Source organism: Rhinatrema bivittatum, chromosome 1, assembly GCF_901001135.1.
Source record: "Rhinatrema bivittatum chromosome 1, aRhiBiv1.1, whole genome shotgun sequence".
Lineage (NCBI taxonomy): Eukaryota > Metazoa > Chordata > Amphibia > Gymnophiona > Rhinatrematidae > Rhinatrema > Rhinatrema bivittatum.
Window position 1 is genome coordinate 369,433,300 of NC_042615.1, and position 19,194 is coordinate 369,452,493.

Genomic DNA, 19,194 nt, shown 5'->3' on the forward strand with positions numbered 1-19,194 from the left:
CTCTATATCGCTCCATGGTGAGACCGCACCTTAAATACTGTGTACAATTCTGGTCGCCGCATCTCAAAAAAGATATAGTTGCGATGGAGAAGGTATAGAGAAGGGCAACCAAAATGATAAAGGGGACAGAACAGCTCCCCTATGAGGAAAGGCTGAAGAGCTTATGGCTGTTCAGCTTGGAGAAGAGACGGCTGAGGGGGGATGTGATAGACGTCTTTAAGATCATGAGAGGTCTTGAATGAGTAGATGTGACTCGGTTATTTGCACTTTTGAATTATAGAAGGACTAGGGGCATTCCATGAAGTTAGCAAGTAGCACATTTAAGACTAATCGAAGAAAATTCTTTTTCACTCAACGCACAATAAAGCTCTGGAATTTGTTGCCAAAGGATATGGTTAGTGCAGTTAGTATATCTGGGTTCAAAAATAGTTTGGATAAGTTCTTGGAGGAGAAGTCCATTAACTACTATTAATCAAGTTGACTTAGGGAATAGCCACTGCTATTAATTGCATCAGTAACTTGGGATCTTCTTAGTGTTTGGGTAATTGCCAGGTTCTTGTGGCCTGGTTTGGCCTCTGTTGGAAACTGGATGCTGGGCTTGATGGACCCTTGGTCTGACTCAGCATGGCAATTTCTTATGTTCTTATAAGAAAAGCCCAGTGGATCCATGACAGTCCCGCATCCCACCACGGCCCAACAAGAGGGAGAGGTGCTGAGAATGTGTGTTCATGAGAGAGAGTGTGTGTGTATGAGAACCTGTGCTTGTGTGTGAGAGACAGAGAGCCTGTGTGCATGTGTGTGTATGTGTGTGAGAGAGAGAGCCAGTGAGTGTGTGAGAGCATAAATGTGTGTGTGTGTGTGTGTGTGTGTGTGTGTGTGCCAGCCCTGAAGCTGCACATATACACAGCCTGCCATCAGCCATAAACAGCCTGCTACTCTCTAACCCTACCTCCACTCCCATCTCCATCCCCACCTCCACCTCCATTTCTTCCAGCCACGCACATACACACACCCATACCCATTTTCCCTCAATCACATACATCCCCTACCATCCCCACCTTATCCACATATACATACCATGCAACACAGCATGTAAATATTTTAAGATAAATTGATATGAACCTTATTAAATTAAATCCAGCTAAAAATGTGGGAAAAATTTTAACTCGTGCCGTGAAAACCCGATGTACTCTTATTTTTAGTATCTGCCAAATACACCAAATCACCTGAAAAATAAACCCCTATATTTGCAATTCATAAACCTCTAGAATCAGAAGCCCTAAATATATCCCATATGTTGTAATGCGTAGTTTAGCTTAAGACAGTTGTATTCATTCCCAGCCCTTGAGGACCACAAACAGGTCACGTTTTCAAGGTATCCCTGAGCTAGATTTGCCTGCATAGTGCCTCCATTGTATGTAAATCTGTTTGATGCATATTCATGAAAGATATCCTGAAAACCCAACCTTGTTTGCAGCCCTTGAAGGTTGAGAGTAATTACTTCTGCCTTATGGTCTGCCGGACACTATTTTAAATTTGGCACCAGCTTTCTCCTGCCTCTCTCTTTGCAATATATTTGAAGGATAGGCATTGGCGTAGCGAGGTGAGGTGTCTCCTCGGGGATCTGCCAGGAGAGGTCTGTCTGCTGAGGGCAGTCTGCAAGCAGGATGGCTGCTGGGGTGAGCTGTGGAGGGTCCATTTTAAACACTGGCAGGGGATGAGACTTGGGCTGGGTTTGCTGCAATCAGTAGTGTAGATGCATTACCAGAGCGAGAAAGCAGATACATTTCTGATGCCAGTCATGAGTGCCTGTTACGGGACCCGGTAAAGTCTATCAAAATGCTAGAGTCACTGATGGGCTATTATACTTCAGCAGCTCTGGTATTAAATTCCTGGCCAATGTCCACATTAAAAGCAGGCTTTTATGTCCTATTTTAATGCAGTTTAGCAGTTATAACCCCCTGTCGTTACAAGGGATTAAATACTTGGGCATTTATAATGTGTCTCTTTTCTTTGGCCAAACAACAGCCACATCAAGAAGTTACTCTCCTGCTTCTGCTAAAGGAGGAACACGACTCAGAGTAGGAAGAAAGATCCTGCAGTCCCCAGAGCAGGAGACCAGACATCTAACCTTTGCCTTTAAACTACTGCAAAGCAGTCTAAATGTTTCATTTTACTCTCCCATTTCTGTTGGAGAATAATAATGAGGACATTTAATTTGCTTCTTTTGTCTGTTATTGCTCCATTCTTGACCAGTGCTGTATAGTGCTATGTAAAGTATGAATGGCAGAGAAGACCTCAGTATCAGGCTACAAGTGGAGATATGCATGTGAGGGGATGATGTGATTGAGATATAAATGCATAAGTCTCTGTGGGATAAAAGTTATGCCTGTGTATAGTAGTGCGTTGAGTGCGCCATACGAATGAATCCTGCAATGTCATGTAGTACAACTATGATCATCTCAGTAAAATGCTGAGAAGACATAGTACTGGGGGTGCCTGCTGAGTCTGAAGAGATGAAAAGTTGATATGTATAGAAAGGACTGCCTATATAGAGAATGACTACAGAATGTAATATATCTACAGAATGTCATCCCCCAAAATAATACATTTATTTTGTGTGAAGTCTGAGTGAATGTGTCTACATGAGGGAGATATGGTATTCTAGAGAGAATGAGAGTCCAGGCTTAGCTGAGAATAAAAGAGATAGTATGTGTGTATGTTGTAAAGAGCCCGACAGGTGTTAGAGTCAGGACCCAATCATATCTGAAAGGTGAGCACTACAAGGCTTTGTGGGAAAAGGGGCAATGTCTTTTTAAAGTGACTGTTGTCAAGGAACACACTAGCAGGTTGTTACAGATTTTCTTTTCATGACATATAGAGAAATATGGAGCAGGTTTTTCTTGGTGGGCTTGTCATTTTTCCTGGATGAAAAAAAAAAAAGTATCACTCCCATTAACTATAAAGGAAGATGTATGACAGCATCAGCGCTCTTAGGGCTGTGCATAGAAAAAAATATATATTTGTTTTGTTTCATTTTTTTTCCTTACATGTTGTATCGATTTTCATTTTGCTTTGTTAGATTTTACGTGCATAATCATATCTATGTGCATAAAAAAATTACTTGTGCACAGAAACAAAATAAAATATATGCATATCCCTAAGTCTTATGGCCCAGAGATATTGTAGCTTGAGGCAGGATAAATGCATATAGGTTTGAGTGTTCTGGCAGCCTAGTAAAAGGCACAAGAGTCTTTTGTGTGGATGGGTATTTGCCCAGGTCTATGCACTGAATGAGTGTATTAATGTTGCAACTATAGTAGCTCCACATTCTGTGTTTTCCAAGTATCTTTATTCCTGCTTTGATGAATAACTTTTTTCACATTCTGAGTATTCCCTTTTATGACGTGCTAATACGTAAAACTTGAGTGTAGATATTTGCCTTCTAGAGATTAAAATTGTGGTAGGTAAATTTAATCCATGGGGCTAATTTTGTGACATTGTTGATTAAAAAAAAAAAAAAAAAAGTTGGCAAAAGCATTCAAAGGTTACACCAATTTTCAAAATGGACTCACAAGCCTAAGTCCGCTTTGAACATTATCCCGTCAAATCTATCTGCGCAAGATGCACCTGCTAAAACATCCACACAAATTTCTCATGAAATTTTACATGCAAAAAAGTGAATGTTAGAAGCTGGGCACACACTGAAATTGGGAGATGAGTGTGCATCTAGCACTAGCGTATGTCCACTCGAGATATTCACGCATGAGTGTCGATGCGCGAATATCTCTCATTGGAGGAAAAAGGGGGGTTGTGTGGGTGTGATGGGGTGGTGTGTGGGTGATCTGGGTCATAGTCAACAGAAGTACGTGCAAGTACCTATGCGCCTCAGCACGTGCCTAGGTCCAGTGCCCAGCATCTTTACTTCTGTATAAGTTAAAAAAAATTGTAGGCATCTGTGAGGGTTTTGAAGGGTCTGGGGTAACTGGGGAGAGTGCACACCAAAGATCCAGGGGGGATGGGAAGACCTAGGTGAACACTGGGCAAACGGGTAAACAAACTGGAGAAACTGGTCCTCAACTGGACGCACCTCTGTTTTAAAATACAGGCAATTGTTTGTTCGTAAACTGAATTGCGCTGCTGGGTGTGCATAAGCTTAAAATTAGGCGCACAGATACGTGTGGCTAGGCTATGCGCACAAGTTATAAAATTGCATCATTTCCAGGCACACTCATACATACACATTTATATGAGTCCCCACATGCCTGTTTGAAAGTTACCATCTTAGGGGGTCATTTATTAAAGGCTTATCGCACACATTTCTGTGATACAGCCGTATCGCGTGCGATAAGCCTCTATCACATGCGTAGAGGGCCTTTTTGCATGCAATACCATGCAAATTAAGGGGAGGGGAGGAGTCGGGGCAGGGAGGGGGGGAGGCGGGGCAGGGAGGGGAGGAGTCGGGGCGGGGAGGGGCGGAATCGACAGTGTTTTTGCTGCTGGCGATAATGTTACTAACATTATCGTCAGCAGTAGCGTGCTGATTAGTACCACCTTTCACGGTGGCTCTATTCGGTGCGAAAGCCGGCAGCCGGCGCACCGCCCTGGTGAGAAGGCTGTGGGCTTTTGCAGGCCCAACCCCCTTCACCCCCCCCGCCCCCTGTTTTCGCAGGATTAATCAATCTGCGAAGAATGATGAATCCAGGCCTTGGTTTTGAAATTTCTAAAGTATGTGAGATAGGTCAAGCCCCTCCCCGAAGTCCACCTCCAGGGACACCTCCACTCACTCCAGATTAACTTCCGCGTGAAAATGTGCATACATATCAGGCAGGCAATTTTGATAAAGGCCATTTCTGTACTTAAAACACTGCTTTACCCGCAGAAGTCCTTTTGAAAGTTTCCCTTCCTATGCATAGGAAAAAATGGGAGATGAGTCAAACGAAATCTGGAATCCAAAGCCATAGTGATTTGATGGCATTGCTGAAGAGTACCAGCCAATAATTGCTGAGAATTCTTTGTATCCTCCTACCAAATGCCTCAGAGTTTTTATTTCCCTGTTCATCTATGAATAGAAAACATAGTTTACAATTTGCCTGTTTAAAGTTAACCAGTGGAACAATGTTTGCCTCTGAATGTTTATGCATGATATTGTATAAAATGCTTTGCGACACTTTTTCAGCTTCAGAAACAGTAGGAAAGTAATAAAGTATTGAAAGTAGTACTTCTAGTTTCACTTCCCATTTATTTTTCAGCTTGGCCTGTTTCTGCCACTGTTTACACTATGTCAGATGTATTCTGGAGACGCTCTTTGTTCACAACATTTCTGAAGGGCACACGCCATTGAAAAATTTGATAAAGGTAAACTTCCATTTTATTTTTCTGTTAAGTGCAAATTAACTTTTCATGCTAAAGTTTTGCTTTTTTGGGTTCAAATGGTACAATGAAAATATGTTAAGCAGGCCTACGTTGGAAGTCTCCAATAGTTTATATTTTACCATGCAGATATCTAGGGCAGAGGTTCCCAAACCTTTCCTGGAAGATCCCCAGCCAGTCAGGTTTTCAAGATATCCGCAATGAATATGCATAAGAAAAATGTGCATGCACTGACTCCATTGCATGCAAATTTTATCTCATGCATATTCATTGTGGATAACCTCTGACTGGCTGGGGTTCCACCAAGACAGGTTTGGGAATTTCTGGTCTATGGCATTTAGCATAGCATTAGCTGTTACTTATTGAAGTTAAAGTGGAACTTCTGTGGAAAAGTATTTTTTTTCTTCTTAGGTTTGTATTACTTTGTTGCATTCAGTAACTGATAAACAAATCTATGTTTCTGCTTGCATTTTCTAGAAATTGGGGTTTAAGTTTACAATGTTGTATGGGGAATGAGGGAGAGAAAGAGAATAGATAGACTACAGGTGGTTAAGTTTAGGGTATGATACAGCAATTAACTAGAAGGAGGTATATAGAATATTGGTGGAATAATGCAGAAAGCAAGGTTCATTTTCTCTTCAGTTGTAGAATACATTGGCAAATATATGCAACATCTCGCCACTGAAAATGATGCACCAAAATTGTAGCTCTGCAGCATATTGTTAGCTTTTCTGTGCGGACTGCACTCCTTCACAGGATGTGTCTATTTCTCAAAGCTGAGCATGCAGGGAGTAAAAAATATTGAAACTACCCAAGAGAGATCATCTTTGCTGCATCCTTCATACAGTGACTTCATTTCAAAGTGATAAAAGGAACATATAGTCATGCTTTAGACTTTGTGTTGCTTTTGAAGGTCCCTGTTGTTTGTATTACGGAAGGGATTTTCTGTGTGCTGGGCAGTGGTGGGACATACAGGGGTCTAAGTACCAACCCATATTAAAACTGATACGGAAATGTGAATCTCCATGCTAGTTTTAATATCAGCAGAACTTACGTTTTTCATGCCTGATGTACTAAAATAAAAAGATGCATAATGCAGCAGTGTTCCAATGGGTGTGTTACAGACAACACAGTCATGCCAATGCTGCCACATTTGAAAGTTCAGGTTTCCCCATGTTAACCAGCTCTAAGTACAAAAAAAGCTGATTAACACAGGGAACCTTATAATCCAGATTCAAAACAGGCATTTAGCTCCTCTTAATAGCTCCCACTCTCACCTCTACTCAATGTATCAAGGATCTCCTTGCTCTTCCAGCAGCTTCAGGCTTCACGCTGACCTTGCAGACATCATTCCCCAACTCCCCCATCCAAGGTAACAAGGGTTTCTTGGCCTATCCAACACCCCATGCCCTTACTCGCACCTGGATCAAGCTTACCCTTAAAGTCATGCAAATATTTGCCAACAGGAGGGAACCAGATTCCCTCCTGCTGACTGTAGCACCAAATCAAAATTTCATCCTCGATAGTCCCACCCCCTACACAACTATCTTTGAGGTGAGTTTGATCTGGTAGAGTTGAGGTATCCCATGGGCTCTTGTAAACTAGGTGTGGACTGTGGAAGGAAGGACAGATTGTGTGAGTTAGTGTTACATGCTGGAGAACTGCAGCCAGAGACAAATTCTGCAGCAGTTGCCAAGACGTTGCACCGTCTGCTTCTAATCTGATACACTGTGGCATTAAGTTCTATTAGAATCATTACTGTTTGACCATATAAAATATTTAAAAGAAAAAATTCTTCAATAAAAAAATTACATGCAAATTTCAGGAACAGAAACCAAAGACAAGCATAGTTTTGTAGTGAGTTCTTTAAATGGTGTTTGTGTGAGCAGGGTTAGCAGAGCATTTAATACAGGAAGTCAAGAATCTCACAAAAGACTTATCCTTGTGCATTTACCAGTTTCTCAATTATCCCTTCTTTCTCCTCGTCAAATAGCAAAATTATTTTCACATTGCTTTTTAAAAATATATTTTTCTGAGATATATATGAAAAAATATATATGTCTGAAAAAGTGACACTCCAGATGCCACAACTACAACATGCTATAATATAAGAGTAGTAAAAGGACTGTCCGTGCCCAGTGCACATTCTGATTATGCGAATGCAGCATGCTCATGAGGTCAATTAATATAGAAGGATGCTAGGTGGAGCCCATGGTTCATACTGGGATATCAGCAGACACACAGACAGCATGCAAGTAAGCAGAGAAAAGTGCTGGAAGGAAGCAGACTGATGATGATCCAGTGTTGCAAAGATTGCTGCTCAGAGGATGCTGATGTGGCAGGTCAATGAAGGATCCTCCTTTGAGAGAAAGAAAGCATTATTTGACACAGGTCCAACAAAACACATGGCAGAGGAAATATTATGGGAAAGCTATGTATATAGTGTAGATGTTTAATTGCAGACTTTTACCTAGATAAACATGCCATTCAGGCACTTTAAGCTCAGTTTAATGTGGTATGTAATTCATACAAGTATGCATTAAATATTCGTAGAGTACGTTTTTAATGTGCCTGTTCATAAATCTTATTCATTAAGTAGGAAGTATGTCTAGATTTGTTACCATTGATAGAGTATCTGTTATCTAATTTTTTCTTACTCATTTTGTGGATCACTTTTTTCAGTATTATCATGCCTTTCACGCAGTTTTCATTTACAGGAATAGCTATGCAGCACAGTATAAATGGCATCTTTAGGTTCTCCATTTTCACCTGCCCTTTTCAACTTTCTCTCCAGCTGTTACGTGCCCCGCCCGCGGCCATCCCGCGCACGGGACCACTCACCTGCATAGTTCCTCAGCAGGTCCCGGAACGACCTCGCTCGTGTTAGTTGCTAGTCCAGCTAGGCCCTGGCTGCCCTGGCGGCAGTCGCCGGGCCTTACACTGCACGCCAGGCCTCACGCCGAGGTTCAATGTCTTCCTCCATGCTAGCCATGCCCATACGCACGCGCGGCCTGCTCCGAGACTTGTAGGGCTGAGGGCGGGTCCGGGTTCCACTGCATGCCCTGATTGATCTATGATATAAGGAAGTTCCTGACTTCACTTACTTGCCATGGCATGTGGTGTAGTTCCTAAGGTGAAGAGACCTTGATCTGATGGTCTTGGGTTCAAATACCACTCTCGGTGCTTCCAACAATTGATTCTAAGTTTGTGGGTCCCAGCCCACACATTCCTGAATCCAAGAACACTCGTTTCCAAGCTTGTAGGTTCAAGCTCCCACTCCACAAACATCTACCTAGACTGGAACTGGAATATCTCTGCCTTGTTCAGCTGCTTGCCCTGGACCTTGCTCCTGTTGATCAGGTCTGTTTCTGTCCAGTCTTCTGTGTTCCTGCTGGAGATGTGGCCCATGGCCCAGTAGGATGAAGATGGAGCACAGCTTTGGGTTGGCTTGTATGCTAGATTATCTTTGTGTTTGTTCCTAGTCTCTTTCCAGGATCACTCCATTCCTGAGTCCTGCCTGTTCCTGTGTTTGTCTATCTGCCTTCCCAGGTAGTACCTGTGGACTGACTTCTGGTACTTGCCTGCCTCTAAGCCTCTGCTTCTCTTTGACTGTATCTGACCCTTGCTTCGGTGACTGACCTATGGACATTGACCTTTCGCCTGCTGACCATGCCTCCAGATTCTGGATCCTTGCCTTGTCGTCAACAACTCTGTTCCTGTTCCTCCTGCTCCAGCTCGAACCTGACTGTGCTCCTTCTGTGTCTGTGGGCACTCTGGACTATCATTCTCCCAGGAGACCCTGCGAGGCCCACCTAAGTCCAAGAGGCCCAGGTCCCTAAGGGCTCCTCCTGGGGGGGGGGACGGGGACCTTGGGCTTCCAGTGGTGAAGCTCTAACTAGACTCTGTCTCCTTCAGTGCTCCACCCCCTGGTGCCAGTTACCTCCTGTTCCCTTTCAAGAGCCATTCCATCATTGCCCCAGGACAAGGGTCCACCCCCGAGCGCAACAGGTTGCCAAGGCCATGGACTCAGTGGAGTCTCCCACCTCTAGGGCCCTACCAGGACTGGCTGCCACAGTGAAACAACATCACCAAGCCTTAGAGACGCTGGCCTCTTCAGTAGAAGAACTGCACTTTCAATTACAAGATACAGTAATGGCTGATCCGGTGGGCTTCTCAGCCTCTGTGCTTCCGAAAGCAATGTTGGCACTTCCTGCACCTCCCCCCCCCCCCCCCCCCCCCCCCCAAGGTACAATGGGGATCCATGCTCCTGTCTTGGCTTCCTTAATCACTGCTTTATGCAGTTCACACTGCAACCCTCATTGTTTTTGAAGGAGATTACCAAAGCCACCTTCATCCTGTCCCGGTTGGAAGGGAAGGCTCTGGCATGGGCCTCTCCCTTATGTGAATGTTCTGACCCCATCCTTTCCAAGATATCGGACTTTATTACTCAGTTTAAGCAGACCTTTGGAGACCCAGGTCGCATGGCTGTCGCCAGTCATAGTCTACTCCACCTCCGTCAAAGATGAAGAACCCTCTCCGAATATACAGTGGAATCTCAGACTTTGGCCACAGAACTTGGGTGGCAAGAAGATTGTCTGCAAGCCATCTCCCTAGATGGACTCTCTAGTACTCTAAAGGATGAGCTCGCAGTCCATGAGTCTCCCACGTCTCTAGAAGACCTGATCTCTCTTGCTGGTAGGATTGATCATCGCCTCCAGCAAAGACGCCTAGAAGTAAAGGCTCCACGCCCTTCTGCTGCATGCCCCACAAGTGCATCTCGCTCTCCAGTGAAGAACCCGGTGTTACCATCTTCTACCACTGTGGAACCTATGGAGGTGAATTGTGGGCAATTATCCCCCACTGAAAATCTCTGTCGGCGGAAGGAAGGGCTTTGCCTTTACTGTGCATTTCTGGACATCGCCTGCGGTGTTGCCCTGTCCGTCTGGGAAACTGCAACGCCTGAGTCCAGTGGGGGTCCTGAGTTTGGGCGTGACTGTTTCTGGCCCTCAACTCTTGCTTCCTGTAACCTTGGGCATTAAGGCCCACACCTTCATGATCACTGCTCTCATCAATACCAGAGCGAGTGGTAGCTACATCATGGACAACATCGTCAAACGTCTGAAAATACCTCTTCACACCCTCGAGGTGAACCTTCTTATTGCCTCCATTCAGGGGGAACATCTGCCAGGTCTCATTACTCAGCAGACAGTGGTGATCCATCTCACTGTAGGTACTTGGCATCAGGAGGAAACATTAGGGATGTGCAGAGGGAGGCCATACATTGCATTCGGGATTCATATTCATCGGGGGCCAGATACGTTGCATTCGGCAAGGGGGGCCCCCGATACGTACATGCGTTAATTCTTATTTGTTTCCCAGCTAAAATTGAATTAAGTACAACCCTCCACCATCCTGACACCCCCCCCCCCCCCAAGACTTGACAAAGTCCCTGGTGGTCCAGCAGGGGTCCAGGAGCAATCTCCTGCACTCGGGCCGTTGGCTGCCAGTAATCAAAATGGCGCTGATAGCCTTTTCCCTCACTATGTCACAGGGGCTACTGATGCCATTGGTCAGCCCCTGTCACACGGTAGGAGCATAAGATGGTGCCGACCATCCATTGCTTGTACCATGTGACAGGGGCTGACCAATGGCACCAGTAGCCCCTGTGACATAGAAGGTCAAAGGCTATCGGCACCATTTTGAATACTGGCAGCCGAGGGTGTGAGTGCAGGAGATGGCTCCCGGACCCCCCACTGGACCACCAGGGAGTTTTGGTAAGTCTTAGGGGGTGTCAGGAGGGTGGGGGGTTTAAATTTGCCTCTTTAGACAGCCAAATAATTCAGCGAAGATTCGTTGTAGTCGTGGGGAATCGCGATATGTTTCGCTTCCCCACGAATACAACGAATATGGCCCTATACATTGTGGATTACAAATACGTAGGAAACAAATGCACACCCCTAGGAAACATCCTTCTACGTCCTCAAACGCTCTACCCATCCGGTGATCCTGTGGATTCCCTGACTCCAGGCCCATGAACCTCAATTTGATTGGCAGTCCCAGCAGTTGGAACAGTGGGGCCCAAAATGCCTGAAGACTTGTATGCATCCAGTGTCCCCCGTGATACCTGTTTTGAAATTGGTTACTCTTCCAGGTCTACCTCTGCAGTACTCTGACTTCAGTGATGTGGTCTCTAAGCAGAAAGCAGATACCTTACCCTCCATTATGCAAGTTCAACTGTCCTATTGAACTCCTACTGGGCACCATGCCTCCCAAAGGCAGAACCTACCCGTTGTCTCAGCCTGAAAGCCAGGCCATGTCAGAATATATTAAGGAGAATCTTGAAAAAGGGTTCATTTGTCCTTCTGATTCCCCCGCAGGAGAGGGGTTCTTCTTTGTGAAGAAAAAGGATGGTGGACTCCTTTCCTGTATTGATTACAGGGGTCTCAATGCAACAACCCGTTAAGACTATTATCCGTTACCCCTGATCAGCGAGTTGTTTGACCATCTTGAAGGGGCACAAATCTTCTCCAAACTGGATTTGAGAGGTGCGTTCAATTTGGTACGCATCCAACCCAATGATATCTGGAAGACAGCGTTTAATACCAAAGACGGCCACTACGAATACGTTGTAATGCCTTTTGGGTTAAGGAATGCGCCAGCCGTCTTTCAGTGCCTCGTGAATGAAATCTTCTGAGATCTCCTGCACAATTATGTAGTCATCTACCTTGACGATGTCCTGATATTTTCTAAGGATATAGAGTCACGCCGTGAACACGTCCACATTGTTCTCCAATGTCTGAGGGAGAATCACCTGTACACAAAGCTAGAAAAATGGTTATTTGAGCGGAACGAACCACTTACCCTTCCTGGGATACATCATCTCCGATCGAGGATTCGCGATGGACCCAGAGAAGCTTCAGGGAATCCGCGACTGGCCTCAGCCAATAGGCCTCCGGGTATTACAATGCTTCTTAGGATTCACTAATTATTACCGGAGCTTCATTGCGAACTACTCTTCGATAGTTTCCACACTCACTGCTAAGACTAGGAAGGGGGCCAACACCCGAGTCTGGACGTCGAAAGCTATTGCTGCCTTCCAGAGAATTAAAGAGGCCTTCAGCTCCGGCCCTTGTCTCTACCACCTCGATCCCAGACATCCATTCATTGTGGAAGTTGACGCTTCCGCGGTCGGCGCCGGAGCCGTCCTGAGTCAACATTCTCCCACAGGCAAGCCAGTACCCTGCTCATTTTACTCTCATAAGTTTTCCCCCAAGGAACAACGTTACATCATTGGTGACCGCAAACTCCTTGTGGTCAAACTGGTGCTTCAGGAATGGCGCCCCTGGTTGGAAGGGGCACAACATAAGTTTACTATCTACACGGACCACAAGAACCTTGAACATTTCAAAGAAGCTCAACTTCTGAACCCTCATCAGGCCCGGTGGGCCTTGTCTTCGAGAGGTTTAACTTCAACCTCTGCTTCCATCCAGTTTCTAAGAACCCGTGTGCTGATGCTCTCTCTAGATCATTTGAGCCGGAGGACATTCCAGAGTCTCCCAGTTTCATTATTGATCCTGCTTGTATTACCCTGGCGGCTACCACCACAGTTCCAGTTGGGAAGACTGTCGTTACCCACCAGTTACGTGAGCGTGTGTTAAGATGGGCTCACAATTCCAAAATGGCAGGCCACCCCGGTCGCACCCTGGACCTTGGAGATGGTGAGAAGGCTGAGCACATGAAACATGTTTTTGCTGAGCACATGATACATGTGCTCAGCAAAAATCACCTACGGGGAAGCCTTGGGGCTTGCTTCAGCCTCTCCCAGCACCTACTGAACCGTGGTCCAGTATTTCTACAGATTTTATTACAGATCTGCCTGTTTCCCAGAACAACATGGTGATATGTGTCGTTATTGACTACTTCTTGAAAATGGGACATTTTATCCCTCTACCGGGTCTTCCTTCAGCCCTGGAACTTGCTAAACTTTTCCTGAAGAATATCTTCCTTATTCACGGACTCCCCAAGGAGAATGTGTCTGAGCGAGGACCACAGTTTACTGCCAAGTATTGGCACTCCTTGTGCCAAAAATTCAATATTACTCTGAACTACACATCAGCCTACCATCCTCAGGCAAATGGGCAGGCCAAGAGGGCCAATCGGACCTTGAAGACATTTTTACGTTCCTACATTAATGATCTACAAGACAATTGGTCGGAGCTCCTCCCATGGGCCGAGCTGTCGCATAACATTCATGTCGCAGCAGCCACCGACACATCTCCGTTTGCAGTAGTCTTCGGACAGCAGCCCCGACTGCCTCTTCCTGTACCTTTGACTGTTCCGTCTCCAGCGGCTCAATCCATGGCTCAAACTATTCGCCACGTGTGGACCTGAGTAACAGAGCGAGTGGCACAAGCTGCAGAACATGCCAAGTGCTCCTCTGATATTCATAGACGACCTGCTCCACTCTTTTGTCCAGGCCAGAAAGTATGGTTGAGTGCTCGACACATCCATCTAAGACTACCCTCTCACCACCTGGCTCCTAAATACATAGGACCATTTCTGATAATCAGAAGAGTATGAGCTGTTTCCTATCAACTCCAGCTACCTCGTTCATTGGGTATCCACAACACGTTCCACGTGTTCCTGTTGAAGCCATTGGTTTTCTCCTGGCCCTCTTGTAAAGACCCTCCTGCTCCACATGTATCTGCAGAACCAGACACATCTCTCCAGGTAAGAGAAGTCCTCGACATCCGGTGATGCCGAGGCAAGTGGGAATACCTCTTAGCTTGGGAGGGCTCTGGGGCCGAGGACAATTCGTGGGAACCGTCTCAAAATATTCTCGATAAGGATCTTCTGAAGACTTTCTATAGAATGCACCCTGAGAAACCATGGCCGCATAGGTGGAGGCCTAGAAGGGTGGGCACTGTTACGCACCCCACCCGCAGCCGTCCTGCACACAGGACTGCTCTCCTGCATAGTTCCTCAGCGGGTCCCGGGACGACCTCCCTCGCAGTAGTTGCTAGTCCAACTAGGCCCCGGCGGCATTCCAGGCCTCACGCCGAGGTTCAACGTCTTCCTCCATGCTAGTCATGCCCATACTCACGCGTGCACGTGGCCTGCCCCGAGACTTGTAGGGCCAAGGGTGGGTCCGGGTTCCGCAGTGCACCCTGATTGATCTACGATATAAGGAAGTTCCTGACTTCACTTCTTTGCCTTGGCATGGGGCAGAGTGTCTAAGGTGAAGAGACCTTGATCTGAAGGTTGTGGGTTTAAGTTCCACTCTTGGTGCTTCCAAGAATTGATTCCAAGTTTGTGGATCCCAACCCACAATTCTTGAATCCAAGAACATTTGTTTCCAAGCTTGTGGGCTCAAGGGCCCACTCCAAGAACATCTACCTAGACTGGAACTGGAATACCTCTGCCTTGCTCAGCTGCTCACCCCGGACCACGCTTCTGTCAATTGGTTCTGTCCCTGTCCAGTGTTCCTGCTGATGGCCAGAGACGTGGCCCAGTAGGATGAAGATCGAGCACTGCTTTGTGTCGGCTTGTATGCTAGATTGTCTTCATGCTTGTTCCTAGTCTCATTCCAGGATCCTTTTGTTCCTGTGTTGGTCTATCTGCCTTCCCAGGTAATACCCTCAGACTAACTTCTGGTACTGACCTCGGCTTATTCCTGACCTGCCTGTCTGTCTGCCGCCTGCATCAAGACCCAGCCTGTTCCTGATCTACTCATCTGTCTACCACCTGCATCAAGGACCTCAGTTTGTTCCAGATCTACTTGCCTGCCTGCCTCTAGACCTCTGCTTGCCTTTGACTACATCTGACCTCCGGTAACTGACCCTTGCTTTGGTGACTACTCTTTGGACTGACCTATGGACATTGACCTTTCACCTGCCTGACCATGCCTCCAGATTCTGACTCTGTTCCATGCCTTGTTGTCACCAACTCTGTTCTGGTTCTCCCTGCTCCAGCTCGAACCTAACCACGCTCCTTCTGTGTCTGTGGGCACGCCAGACTATCATTCTCCCAGGAGACCCTGTGAGGCCCACCTAAGTCCAAGTGGCCCGGGTCCCTATGGGCTTCTCCTGGGGGGGACCTCGGGCTTTCATTGGTGAAGCTCTACCTTGTCTCTGTCTCCTTCAGTGCTCCAACCCCTGGGGCCAGTTACCTCCTGTTCTCTTTCAGGAGCCATTCCATTCTTGCCCCAGGACAAGGGTCAACTTCCGAGTGCAACACCGGCTTGGAAAATTTGGAGCTCTCAACTGCTGTGTTTAGATTTAGGCTTATTTTAGGGATAGGTAATTCAGTTAAAAATCAAATCTAAACTTTGTTTAAACCTAAACTTTCCAGTTGCTTCTAATTTAAAGCCAGTGCTATTAGGATCTTTTCAGTTCAGGTCATTAGTTAATCTGCTCCACTATCTTCTGATTTCACAAAAGATTTGTCAGATTTAAAAGGCAGTAGACCAAATACAGATCCTATTTACCTCCTGATCTTTAAAATGTTATTAAAACATGGTATGGGCATATGCTAATCCTTGTTTAACTTTTCTCTTCTTCACATTCAGCTCTATTACGATTCATTATTTAGGCAGTATCATTATTGCCAACTAATCCTACTTGTTGCTACTTTATCTCAAAATCTTACCAATGTATTAGTAGAGTATGATAATGTAATCTAGATTTTGTATCTATATTTTCCTCATTAAAACATATGTTGTCTTTTCAGGGCTGTGCCTTTTATTGGGGATTTACTTCTTGGATAGCTTATTACATCAACCATCCTCAATATACTCCTCCATGTATGTATAACTAACAAAAATATATATTTTTTTTATCATGGTGGATATCTTAATATTTTTTTAATTAGATCATAAATTCAATTTCTATTAAAATATGCAGTATATTATAGTCTTCAATTAACTTTCTGGCAAAAGTAATTGAAACTCATTGGGGAAGAAATAACTTAATGATGACTGTACTGTAAGAAAAGCAAACTATACCCTACCTGTAGCAATTATTAAAGAGCTGGGGGGGGGGGGGGGCAACTTTCAAACTGTGTACAGAAATGTAAAGTCTGCAGCTACTTTTTACCTGTAGACTTAATGTCAGTTTTGAAAGGGAAAAGATTCCCTTTGAAAATGGACTTAGGGAAAAAATCAGTGCACAAACTTGCACCTGCTGTTTGTGCATTTTGCAGGAAATTTGAGGTGGGTGCTTTTGAATTTTCAAAAGCACACACTTAAGTGCTCACTCTTTCCTAGCCCTGCCACTGGAAAGTCTACCCTATCTGGGTGTAAAGTTATGCATGTAGTACCACTTAGAATATATATATATATGTTTCTGATCAGATAAAAGACCGATGCAATACCGTGTAGTGATGTGCAGCAGGGATGGATTCATCCCATTCGGTATTCATATTCGTCGGGACCCAAATCCGTTGCATCCGTTCTCGGGGGTCCCCGATCCATTCATTAGTTACATATGTATTCGTTTCCCCCAAAAACCCCATCCCAACCCTTTAAATTTAATTTACTACAACCCCCCACTCTCCTGACCCCCCCAAGACGTGCCAAAAGACCCTGGTAGTCCAGCAAGGGTCCTGGAGCGATCTCCTGCACTCAGGCCGTTGGCTGCCAGTATTTAAAATGGCGCCGATAGCCTTTGCCCTTACTATGTCACAGGGGCTACTGGTGCCATTGGTCGGCCCCTGTGATATAGTAAGGGCAAAGGCTATCTGTGACAGTTTGAATACTGGCAGTCGACGGCCCGAGTGAAGGAAATCACTCCAGGACCCCCGCTGGACCACCAGGGACTTTTGGCAAGTCTCGGGGGGACTCCTGACCTCCCCAAGACTTGCCAAAAGTCCCTGGTGGTCCAGCGGGGTTCCTGGAGCTATTCCCTGCAATCGAGCGATCGGCTGCCAGTATTCAAAATGGCGCCGATAGCCTTTGCCCTTACTATGTCACAGGGGCTATCGGCGCCATTTTGAATACCGGCAGCAGATGGCCTGAGTGCAGGAGATCGCTGGAGGACCCCCGCTGGACCACCAGGGACTTTTGGCAAGTCTTGGGGGGGGGGTCAGGAGGGTGGGGGGTTATTCATTAGTGATACGTTATATTCGTGGGGGTTCGCCATAAGTTTTGTGACCCCCACGAATACAACGAATATGGCATATACGTTGCGGATTGCCAATATGTTGCTAATGAATGCACACCCCTAATACCGTGTGCTCAGGCTAGCACGCAGGTCAACTCGCAGTTGGATGCGCGTTTTGGACTCACGTCCATAATCCCATAGGCAATAAGGGGATCAGTGTGACTAAAAACGTGCATCCATACCAGGGCATAGCAAATAGCGCTTATCATGTATAAATGGCAGGTTGATGAGGCTATTAGCTATTACTCTCCAAAGTAAAAAATAACTGTGCACCCCACGCGCACATTTTAACTTTCAGAAATTAACGTCTGCCCCAGAGCTGGGTTCAGTTTTGAGCAGCCTCACAAGTTGAACTAAAAAGCAGAACATGCTGCTTTTCTGTGGTTCCTCCGACTTAATATTATGGCAATATTAAGTCAGAGGAACCACAGAAAACTGCAACATGAAAAAAAAAATGTAAATGTCTTGATGGTGGTCAGGTTAGGAAAACGGGCGCTCAATTTTATGAGCATCTGTTTTCCTAACCTGTGCACAGCGACTTCTCCTGGGCGCCCGATGCAGAGGAGGCACTAGGAATGCGCCATTTCTCCTAGCACCTCGTTTTTAATGCAGCAGCTGATTTGCCTACTGCATCATGCGCCTGGGAGAGATGAATGGGCGCATGTTAGGAAAGCGGGTGCTCAATTATGAGTGCCCATTTTTCCCAAGTGGATATTGCATCAGCCTGAAAGTAAGCAATTTTCAAAGATCCCCCATTTCCATGGGTATTATGATAAGAAATGGCTTTGAAAATTGCTCTTCTAGAAAATGTCTTGTGAATGTATAAATAGCAAGAGTGACAATTTGACATGAATCTTTAATCCTGGCGCTTCTTTTTAAAGTACTTTCCATTTGCTTTCACTTTCATAACAGGTCTTTGTGATATGTTGAGGGGTTGGCGTGAGTAAAATGGAGAGGGTGTGGGGAAGGCGGTGTCAGGGACTGACTGGGAAGTGGGTGTGTGCTCCCTTTCCCATTGTTCTCTCCACTTTCTCTCCTCCCCCTCTTTCTTTCCTGTGTGTGTGTGTGGGAGGGTGAGGTTTGTGTCTATGAGGAGCGCGTATATGGGGTCAATGGGGAGTGAGTGTCAGGGGTGAGATATGTGTGTGTTTGGGGAGGACACCTCCTTTTCCCTGTGTGTATGTGTGTGTGTGTGTGTGTGTGTGTGGAAGGGAGGGATGTAGTTGGAGTGGGTTGTGTGTGTGTGAATGTGTGTATGGGGGTGGTGGTGGTGGTGGTGGAAGTGGTAGTGTATGTGTGTGTTTGTGGGAGGGATTACTAGGGGGTGATGGCGGTGGTAGGGAAGGTAGTGAAGGGGTGTAAGTATGCATTCTTTCCCCGTCCCATGCCCTCTTTGTCCTTCCCTTGTGTGTGTGTGTGTGTGTGTGTGTGTGTGAGAGGAGAAGTGGTGGAAGTAGTACGTATGAGTTGTATGTCTCATGTGAGTGAGGTGGGTGGCTAAGTTGGGTTTGTGTGAGTGAAGTGGGGTGTGTGCATGGGGGACGGGGACTTGCCACTCCTTGCATTCTCCACTTTGTCCCTCTCTCTTCCTGCATATATTTGTGTAGGGGAGTAAAGGTGCATTTTCTGTGTTGGGGTGAGTAGTGGGAAGGGCAAGATATGC

General features: G+C 45.8%; 1 protein-coding gene and 1 long non-coding RNA gene across 2 annotated transcripts in view; both read left to right on the plus strand.

Annotated features, from left to right (window-relative positions):
• Positions 1-19,194, plus strand: part of TECRL (trans-2,3-enoyl-CoA reductase like) — a 423,008-nt gene that overhangs the window by 294,040 nt on the left and 109,774 nt on the right. The window lies entirely within an intron of this gene.
• LOC115091072 overlaps positions 5,248-19,194 on the plus strand; it is a 71,774-nt gene continuing 57,827 nt past the window's right edge. Inside the window, exon 1 of the long non-coding RNA XR_003856604.1 lies at positions 5,248-5,358. This is a non-coding gene — a long non-coding RNA (uncharacterized LOC115091072). The remainder of the gene's footprint in view (positions 5,359-19,194) is intronic.